The sequence below is a fragment of the Momordica charantia genome (genome assembly GCF_013281855.1).
Source record: "Momordica charantia cultivar OHB3-1 chromosome 1 unlocalized genomic scaffold, Mcharantia_2.0 BLBB01000001.1, whole genome shotgun sequence".
Taxonomy (NCBI): domain Eukaryota; kingdom Viridiplantae; phylum Streptophyta; class Magnoliopsida; order Cucurbitales; family Cucurbitaceae; genus Momordica; species Momordica charantia.
In genome coordinates this window covers 7519742-7530658 of record NW_028275157.1, presented here as the reverse complement: position 1 = coordinate 7530658, position 10917 = coordinate 7519742, and positions in this window count along the sequence as shown.

Genomic DNA, 10917 nt, shown 5'->3' with positions numbered 1-10917 from the left:
TGGGTCATTTTATCTCCTATCAAGTAAACAAACTTCTTTCGTGGTTATTAGAACTCTTGTATTTGCATAGTTAAAAACTTGTCCTTAATTTAAACTAAAAATTTAAAGTTTGTTTGCATGTTATGTAGAGATGTATGAGTTTAGCATAGAGGTTCATCATGGTAGGAAGTTCCTATGTGATCCTAATATGAGATATAAGAATGGAAAGGTGGATTTAATCCATGATGTTGACCCGGATATCTGGTCTTACTTTGAAGCAGTGGATATTGTGGAAAACCTTGGATATACTAGCGGGAAGAAATTATGGGGTAGGGATCCTAAAAATGATGTTGGATATCATGTGCTAGAGAGTGATATAGATGTTATGGAGTTGGCAAGACTCATTAGTAATGGGATGAGTTTTTAGTTGTTGGAGCATGAGTCTTTTAATGATGATTATGATAACTTTTCTGGGAATAGTGAGTATTTTTTTAGTGATAATGAATTCAATGACTTAGTACTTGATTTATGTGCCGAGGGAGGTGTAGAAGGAGAAGTAAACGAATGTAGTAGTCTTAACATGGAGGAACCGTTGGAATTAATTTAATAATTAATTCATATGTGGCTAACAAATTAAAGAGCAATTGAATTTGGGCTATTTAATGGGCATATAAGTGATCTTGATTATGAGCCCATGACTCTCTATTTAATGGTGTGGCTTGCTGAGTAGAAACCAACCCATTAATTTTATGGTATTATGGGAAACCGTAGGATTAACCTATAAATATATGGTTATGGTAGTTATGGTCCATACACTACGTTTCTTGAGCCTCATGTTCCCCATCAAACATAGAGTATTGTCCGAGTTGCATAGTTGAGGAAGACCATAAACCACAACTTTTTGCAGGTCAGATCAATCTATCTAATGTTTCCAGGTTATTTTAATATCTCTATAGATTTTAATTTTCTTCCATGCTTAGATCTTTGGTCTTGATTGTTGTGTAATTTTATGACTTTTATTCTAGAATAATCATGAATTAGAATTTCTTTAATTTTTCCAACAAGTGGTATCAGAGCATGGTTTTGCATGGATGATTACTGTATCTTTATGAAATTTTTTTTGGGCATGTTGTTCCTTTAATAACCTATTTATTCAAAAAATATATGCTATTGGAATTACTTGGGATTGATAAGATGTTGAATATTTTTGGGTGACTTAGAAGTCCTAATTACTGAAAATTGTTACAAACCTTATGGCATAATTGAGTTGTTCAAGTTTAATACTTTTTCTAATTTACAAATCAGTTTATGGGTTTTTTGTTGTTATATATATGTAATTTAATAAAGTTTTTACGGCACTGTGCAGAACTCCAGAATGTCGCTTGAAGGATCACCCTAGCATTTGAGTGAATGTTGCAGTGGGCACTGCAACATAATTTTTTTTTTAATATTATGGTTTTTTATATACTTTTAAATATAAAATTTTTTATTTTTATTGGGCATATTTAAATATGGAGGACGATTTAATTTGCCTTTTATATTGTGCTAATAAAGATTAGTCGTTATGGTGATAAATTAACAATTAATCAATACTTTGCACAATTTTAATTTTCTATGAAAGTTTTTATTTTAAAAAATATTATTGTTAATTGTTGAAAATAACTTAGGTATTTTATTTCCATTTGGAAACCATTAGTAATAATTTTGTGAGATTTGTATATTGTTATTTTTTGAATTGCGATCAGCCCAAAGGAAGGTCACAATTTGATCAAATAACAAATACACTTGCAATTATGGAATGAATTATTGATATTTGTTTATTGTGCGCTACAATTAGTGCTCCGTAGCCTATGTTGAGTTGTTGATCAGTTAGAATATCAATAAAATTCCTTTTAAGAAATCCAGTTTTGATTTTTCTTTCAGAATTTATAAATTGTTTAGAGGACTTTTCCCATTATTAAATTATGCATATAAAGATATTATTATTAATTTTGAAAATAGTTTTTGTAGTTTTATTTTCATAAATATTAAATTAATAATAATTAAAGTTACATATGTTGCATAATTTTCTGATTCTTTTGGTTGGTGTTGATTTGATGACGCATGCTGCCAAAGTAGCTTTTGATTTCTGATATTGACATCTTTCCAAATTATCAGATGTTTGTGGGCTTGTGTATTTATACGCTCTGTAGTCGGCCCAAAGGAAGACTTCAGTTTGGTCAAATAATAAGTCCACCTATAGTTAGAGTGATAAACATGAATAATATAAAGTTATGCCATATGAGTGATTTTCGACCCAAAGGAAGGGTTTCACTTGACAAGATTGATTATTAATGTTTGATCACCACATTGAGAGTATCACTTGCAAGTTGATATTGTCGGCCCAAAGGTAGGCTATCAATGTTGTGCTAGGTATCTTGTTTCCCTCATTGAGTTTAAATATAAAGAATGTTTATAAATACTTAAGGTTAATTTCGAGCATGTTTCATTATTGAATGAATCATGGTTAAATATTAATTCATTACCTTATTATGAATTTAAGAAATATATTTTTTAAAAATTTAAAGGAAATATTTCTACTTTTTACTAAGTAGTATTCCTCTAAGGTTAAATGGAATCTTGAAAAGTGGGAGAAACCTGGGGATTCCGTTTAATGAGGAGATAATTAAGAAGTTCCTTAAAGGACAAAGATTGTTCTGAAAAGAACAAAAGAAATAGAATTTAAATTTTTTAATAAAGAATAAAGGAGCACTAGTGAGTACTGTATTTGATACTTATTTGAGACATTATAGAGTCAGTATGTAGTGGTTTATGATAATTATACAGGTAGATATTGAACTCTTAATAACCTAATTTCTGACCATATTTTTTTAAAGAAAATGAGTTAAGTAGAAAAATACAAAATGTACTCATTAATTAATTATTTCCTTAAAAAAAAAAAGAACTTAAAGTTGCTACCAGTTGGTACTAAGGTTTATTTGGAGCATATGTTTGCCTAAATCACAAAAGAATCAAGCTTAATACTTCTCTTGATATTTTTAGAAAATTTTAACATATAAAAAAAATGCTGCAAATACATCCTCACATAAAGTATAAAGAAAATATGGCTTCTCACTGTGGTATTTAACAAGCTAGACTTGCATATGAAACCTTATCATATGTGTTGAATAGATTTTGGTATTTCTACTCGTTCCTTGTTGGTTCTCAAGATTAAACAAACATTCAAGTCTGTATTAAGAATGATCAAGATGACATAACTGGAATTGTCAAATTAGATGCTATTGAGAGCTTTAGTATTTTAGAACATTCATTTATAGCCTATTCAATATGGCTTCTTTAGATGTTTAACAACATTGCATAAAGTTATAAGAAATTTACTCTCGTTAGGGGCACCGATATTTGATATAGGAGAGGTCTTTATTCCTGGATATCTTAAAAGTCATCGTATATCAATTCGTAGTGAATGAAATCGTTACGAAATATGATGGATTGAGAAGATAAGGTCTAGGACATTTGCTAACTCTTTTAAGGCAAACCTGATATGTATGTTGCTTATAAAATGATTTAAAGCTAAGAAAAGGTGTGGTAAGAAATATGACAAATCATTTTTTCTTACCCTCAGTTTATTTGGAGAAAGCACTCAAGATTATTATAAAAAAATCTTAAGTTGTGTACCAAATAAAGAAATAACTAAAATCACTTGCAATTCAAGGTTTTACGAGGCTTGGAGGACTTAAGGTTTTTAGTTGTCACTCTAGATACACTAGTCTTTTCAATATCTATAATTTCTAAAGTTAGTTCCCACTTAAAGTTGATGTGGATGAGATCTTAAGGTTTCTTAAAGATGTTGAGTTTGTGGGGAAGATAAATTAAAGAATGTTGTATTTAAGGGAAACTTAGTTATTTTCTCTTTATAACAACATTAGTAAAAAACAGAGATTCTCCTCATTTTAGTAAAACAAACTCAACATCGTTAAAAATGTCATTAAAGTAAGTAGAAGAGATATATAGGAGAAATATGATTATAAAGATTTAAGTTTGATAAAAAAAAAAAATGTTTATTCTAAAGTCAAACAAAGTTTTATCTCTTAAAAGGAAAAATCAATGTCATAAAAAATGTGTTGAAACAACAAACATCGAAGAAATTTTACATTTTGTTCTATTGCTTTTAAAAGACAATTTTAACAAATATAAGGCTCATATAGTTGTTATTGTTTCAATTCTTAAGGCTGACATTAATTTTTAGAGATCTTTTCTATGACTTGTCAAAAAGTTCTTTCAAGTAAATGACAATACTTATAACTTTTTTGAGTTATATCAGATGAATGTAAAGATTGATTTCTTAATTGTATAATTTATGAAATCAATAAGTTTGTATATTTTTTAGACTTTTGATCTAGTAACACAAAGTTTCAAAAGGTTTACATTCATCTGTGATCTCAATGAGGAATTTTTATCTGTAATTTCATAATTTTCATTACATATTGATATTATCATATGTAATATCAAAAGATAAGAGTAAAAATTATGAATTACAAGTTTAATGGGAGTAAATTTATTTACCTAGTGTAATATGTTTATAATAAAGGTCTTGTTAGAGGATGAAAACTTGCATGAACATATCTCTTTTATATTGTGAAATAATATTGTAAGATCAATCTCAAGTAACATTGAGAATTCACAAAAGAGCTACGTTGAAAGGTATTGCAAGTTCTCTAGCATAAAGATTTATGCACTACGGGATATTGAAGTCACTAGTGGAGACAAACTCAGTGTCAATTAAGGTCCCTTGAATACTAAAGTAAAATAAAAAATTCATGCTTAAAGTCTAGCTATATGCTTCCGTTGCAGTATTCATATCAAGAATGAAAGACAATTTTAAAAACTCTTAATTGGATCTAAAGAGTTATAAGGTGCTTAACAAAAAAGATTACATGCTCACTCATCAAAATCATAATTAATTAGAGATTACATGGCTAATTGATTTTGATTATTTGAGTTTCCATCTAGATCCACCTTTGAGGCTATATTCACTAGTAGGTTAAAGATTGTGTTCACAACGTTTTGAATGTGGCAACAAACTTAATAATATGGTTCTCAAATTTTGTCATTAGGTTGTTTTGACAAAGATTTGTTTTTTCCATATTACAGCAACAAAAGCTTTTGTATGAATATTTAAGCTTTAGTTGATAAAGAAAATTCAGAGTATTTTTGTGTCTAAAGAAATGCAACTCCATCATTGCGGATCCGCTCATTTAAGGACTTTCACAAAATGTTTTTTTGAGCAAAATGCTCATATAGATGTGAAAATTATGGTATGTTAGTTGAGTGGAAGTTTGTGTTTTCTTAAATTAGACACGTGGTTTTATTTTCTACAAAATAAAGAAGATGATTTATTTTGTTACTCTGAATGATTTTCTTTCTAAAGGTAGTTTAACATAAAGCTAGAAAGCATAAATTTTGATCTCTTTAAAGAATAAAGTTGGACCAGTTGGGAATAGACATGTTTAGATCACATTACATGTAATTCCCATGCTGCTTTTCCACACTTGATCTATGTCATTGAGTATATTTGGTGTTGTGATCATTGAAGGCTGAGTCACGATTATACATGTGACAAAAGCCGCTTTGGTTCCTCATCGATATGCGAGATGGACCAGATTATGATTAAAGGTAAGTTTATTTTAATAGCATTGAGTTGTGTACTAAAGAATAAATTAATATAATTGCTAATAAAGAAAATTGCTACCCAAGTGGGAGATTGTTGGAATTAATTTAATAATTAATTCGGTAACAAATTAAAGAGCAATTGAATTTGGGCTATTTAATGAGCATAAAAGTGATCTTGAATATGGGCCCATGACTCCCCATTTAGTGGTGTGGCTTGCTGATTAAAAACCAACCCATTAATCTCAAGGGATTATGGAAAAACCATAGGATTAACCTATAAATATATGGTTATTGTTTGCCCATATTTGGTCTGGTTTACAAAGTTGAGGAATACCATAAACCATAACTTCTTGCATGTCAGATCAATCTATCTAATGTTTCCAAGTAATTTTAATATCTCTATAGATTTTGGTTTTCTTTCATGCTTAGATCCTTGGTCTTGATTGTTATGGAATTTTATAGTTTTTATTATAGAATAATCATGAATTAGAATTTCTTTAATTTTTCCAACAGGAACATTTAATAATTTTGAGAGTCATGATAAATTAGAGTCTGATCTTGAAATACCTTCTGATGAACTTAAGTCACTATAGAACTCATGTGAATGAGATGACAAATATAAGGTAGTACCCGTCATTTAGGAGAGGTGGGGATGATGAATCATTGAGATTTGAGTTAGGTATGTTATTTAACTCATTGGATGAATTTAAAGACGCTGTGAATGATTATGATATGAAAGGAGGATGAAATATTAGATTTGTGAAAAATGATTGAATAAGAGTTAGAGCAAAGTGCGTGGAGGGATGCAAGTGGGTTGCTTATTGCTCTTCGCTTAAAAATGAAAGGACTTTCCAATTGAAAATTTTTGTAAATGAACATTCATGTAGCAGATCATTTAAGAACCAACGGTTTCCATCGAAATGGTTGAGTAAGCACGTTGTTGATGAGGTGAGAGAGCAACCTGAAATCAAATTAGTTTCTATTCAAGATAGAGTAAAAAGAAAGTATGTGGTGCAAATTTCAAGAAACAAAGCAAGAAGAGCAAAACAAGAAGCGTTAGATATTGTGCATGGTTCTCATAAGGAATAATATAGTAAATTATGGGAATATTGTGAGGAGTTGCGTAAATCAAATCCTAGGACTCTAGCTAAATTGAATCTAAATGTATGGCATGAGCATGAGAAAATTGAAGGTGATGTAGTTGGGCGAACTAGGATGATCTAAACATTTTAACGACTTTATATTACCATGGATTGGTGCAAGCAAGGATTCTTAAAAGGATATAGATCTTTTATAGGGTTAGATGCCTGTCACTTGAAAGGACCTTATGGAGGACAACTTATGGCTGCAGTTGGTAGAGATGAAAATAACCAATATTTTCCGCTTGCTTTCTCGGTGGTTGGAGCTGAAACCAAAGAATCCTGGACATGGTTTTTGTGACTATTGTTGGATACTATTGACTACGAGCCCGACAGAAAATATACCTTCATCTCGACCAACAAAAGGTATTATTTTTATTCACTTGTTATATTTTCGCTATAGTTATACACAATTACACAGTTACACAAATAACATTATTTTTATGTAGGGATTAGTGTCTAGCTTGCATGACATGATTCTAGGTGTAGATCATCGATTTTGTGTTAGACATATGTACAGCAACATGAGAAAGGAGTTCCCAGGAAAACAAATAAAAGAGTTAATACGAGAAAGGAGTTCCCAGGAAAACAAATAAAAGAGTTAATGTGGGGAGCAACAAATGCCGCATATAAGCGATAATGAGAGAGGGAAATGGAGAAAATGAAAAAGGTAGATGAAGGAGGTTATAGATGGTTATCTGCAATCGAACCAAGTCTTTGGACCAAGCATGCTTTCACATCATACAGTAAGTGTAATACCCTTATTAATAATATTTGTGAGGTGTTTAACTTCACTATATTAGAGGCTAGAGATCAACCTATTATTTCAATTTGTGAATATATTCGAAATTATTTGACGAGGAGGTTCCAGAGAAACAGAGATAGGGCAATGAAGTTTGAAGGAGTTGTATGCCCTAAGATAAAGAATAAAATTGATCAAGAGAAGGTGCGTAGTAGAAATTGGTTATCTATTTGGGAGAGGGAAAATTTTAAGTTAGAAATGAGTGGGAAAAGTTCAGTGTGGACTTAGATGCTAAAACATGTTCAAATAGGAAGTGAGACCTTACAGGAATACCATGCATACATGCTATTAGCTCTATTTTTTTTTATCAAGGTGATCCTGTAGAAAATTATTTCGACGAATGTTACAAAAAAGAGACATATCAAATTTCTTATGCCCCTATCATATATCCCACCAATGGCCCTATCCTATGGTCATCCACAAATTATTCAATAATTCAACCATCCATAATTAGAAGAGCTCATGGGAGACCACATAAACTGCGGAAAAGGGAGATCGATGAACCAAGAAGGGATCTTCCATTAACAAAAGAAATATATCAATGAAATGCGGTAGATGTAAGAAGTTTGGGCATAACAAGAGGAGTTGTAAAGGGCCTATTGAACAAGGAAGTCTGTTGGGTAAGAAACGTCTCCAACTATCCCAATATCAAGCTCAAATACAAATATTCAAATAAGCAAATTGCCAATACTTAATTTGTTGAATTACATTGAACATGATGATAGACGATAGGTTTTTTTTATTATTATTATTATTTTTTTTTATGTGTGGGCTATTTCTTTTTTGAGTATGTCTCGGCTATTTTTTTTTTTTTTTGTGTATTTCAGAGTGACAATGGTGACATGCAATTTTTCTAGTATTTACCATTGTTATAAATTGGGACAAAAATTACTATGATTTGGGGTAAGAATTAAAAAATTTTGATGCTTGAATATATTTTTTTTATTACAACATGTTGGGGAGGGGATTCGAACTCACAACCATTGGTTGAAGGTATATGCCAATTATCGCTGAGCTATGCTCGCTTTGACGTTGAATATTAGGTTTAATTTTAGTATGATTTTCATTTTTTCTGTACTTACTAGTTACTGTTAAAGCCTCATGCTTTTCTCTGAGGAAATATCATTAATATCACATGTAAAAAACCAATGTACTTTCTTAACCAGATAGTGACATATAACCAAATATTTTTAAATTAGTCTACCACTCACAAAAAATTGGTGAATTTCTTAATTTAGGAATTGATAATATCAAAAGTTAAACAAATAATGAAAAAGAGGTTAAACGAAATTGTTAAAAAATGGAATCATTTACAAACTATTTTTATATCCAAGAATTTATATTAATATTTCTGTAAAGCAATTAAAAAATAACCCAAAAAACCCAGTGGCCATGGCTACTAAAAAAACCAAGAGAAATACTTTCCTTTTATTTTACTTATTAAAGATAAAATTTAGTCTTTCATTTTACCTATTAAAGATAAAATTTAGTGCACTCAAAATATGACATACCAGAGATATAACTGCATAAGTCTCGAAGGCCAACGATTCGAACAAAAGCCCCAATGTGATTGAGGTGATTGAGGTTTGCAAAAGACGCTCTTAATGGAAGCTGAAGAAACCAAATCCAAAAAATCGATTGTAAACAGAATACAGAATGACCAAAAAATTGATTGTAAACAGAATACAAAATGGCAAAAAAAATCATTGTAATCAGAATACGAAATGAAAGGAGGTTGGCCGTAGAAGAAAGGATGAAGATTTGAAATCGACCTGAGTCAAATTTTTAACCTATAATAGGGGATTTGATATAACATAACTGACACGATTTATTTACCTGCAAGTAGCCAAGTGGAAGAATAATGACATTCTTGGACCGAAATCGCCTTTGCTGAATCGGCCTTGATTCTGCCCCAATTTTGAATCCGCAAGAAGAACCTTCATTGCTAAATTATACTGTAATAGAGATGGAGAAGAAGAAATTGCTATTAGTCTATTGGGCAATTGCCTCGTCATTTCCTCATCGATGTTCTCCTCCAACTCAGTTTCACTACCCTTGTTCTTCATCCTCTTCCTCGCCTTCTCGAGAACCTTCTTCTTTCTTTCTCTTCTCCACTTCCCTTTGTAGCACCATCCTTATCAACTCCAACTGCATACAAAATGGCCACAAAATCATTGTAAACAGAATACAAAACGAAAAGAGGTTGGCCACAAAATAAAGGACGAAGATTTGAAATCAACCGACTCAAATTTTTAACCTAAAATAGGGAAATTTGATATAACATATCTGACACGATTTATTTGGTAGGTGGAGGACATATAGGCACTTATTTAACTTATTCAAAATGCCAAGTCATAAATTCGTTAGTCCATTGACGGTAGTTTAACGACAAGGACTAAAATGAACTTCTTTTAAAAATACAGGGACTAAAATGAACGTTTTTAAAATACAGGGACCAAAATGAACTAAACCTAAAAGTATAGGGACTAAAGTAGTATTTTAACCTAAATTTTAACACAAAGTTTATACCTAATGAAAATTCTTTAAAACAAAATGGCTATATTTCAAAAAAAAAAAAAAGAGTAAACTGTTATGTTTAAAATTGTAATAAAAAAAATGAGATAAAAATAAAAACGAAAAAAATCAAATTAATCATTGACTAAAATTAAAGAATACATAAACTAAAATAAACAAAAGTTGAAAAATATAAAGATCAAAAGGTAAGTTACATCATATAATCTTAGTCTCCAAAAATACATAAACTAAAATAAACAAAAGTTGAAAAATATAAAAATCAAAAGGTAAGTTACATCATATAATCTTAGTCTCCAAAAATACATAAATTAAAATAAACAAAAGTTGAAAATATAAAGATAAAAAATGTAAGTTACATCACGTAATCTTTAATAATATATATATAGTTAGCAGATATCACATCATCATTGAATTGACATAGTAGAAACTATCTATATCTATGTTTGTACTATATTTCTATATCTATTTATACTATACCATATTAAAAAGTGAGGATCTTGAAAAGACATTTTTAGATTATTATATCATTTCTTTAGTTTATAAATTTACAAAATATGCCATAGAGAATTAATAATAAATAATAAATTAATTAATTATCAATAATAAAATTTAGTTAATTATCATGACAATTTCATGGAATTGATTTAATGATTTTCACTAATAATAGTTAATAATAAAATTATAAAAATTTTGGAATTTCAAAAGATTTTGTAACTTTTTCATTATCTACCAATATAAATATGTAATTTCTTTCACAAATTTTCACATAGGCTACATTTTTTTCTTTATTTT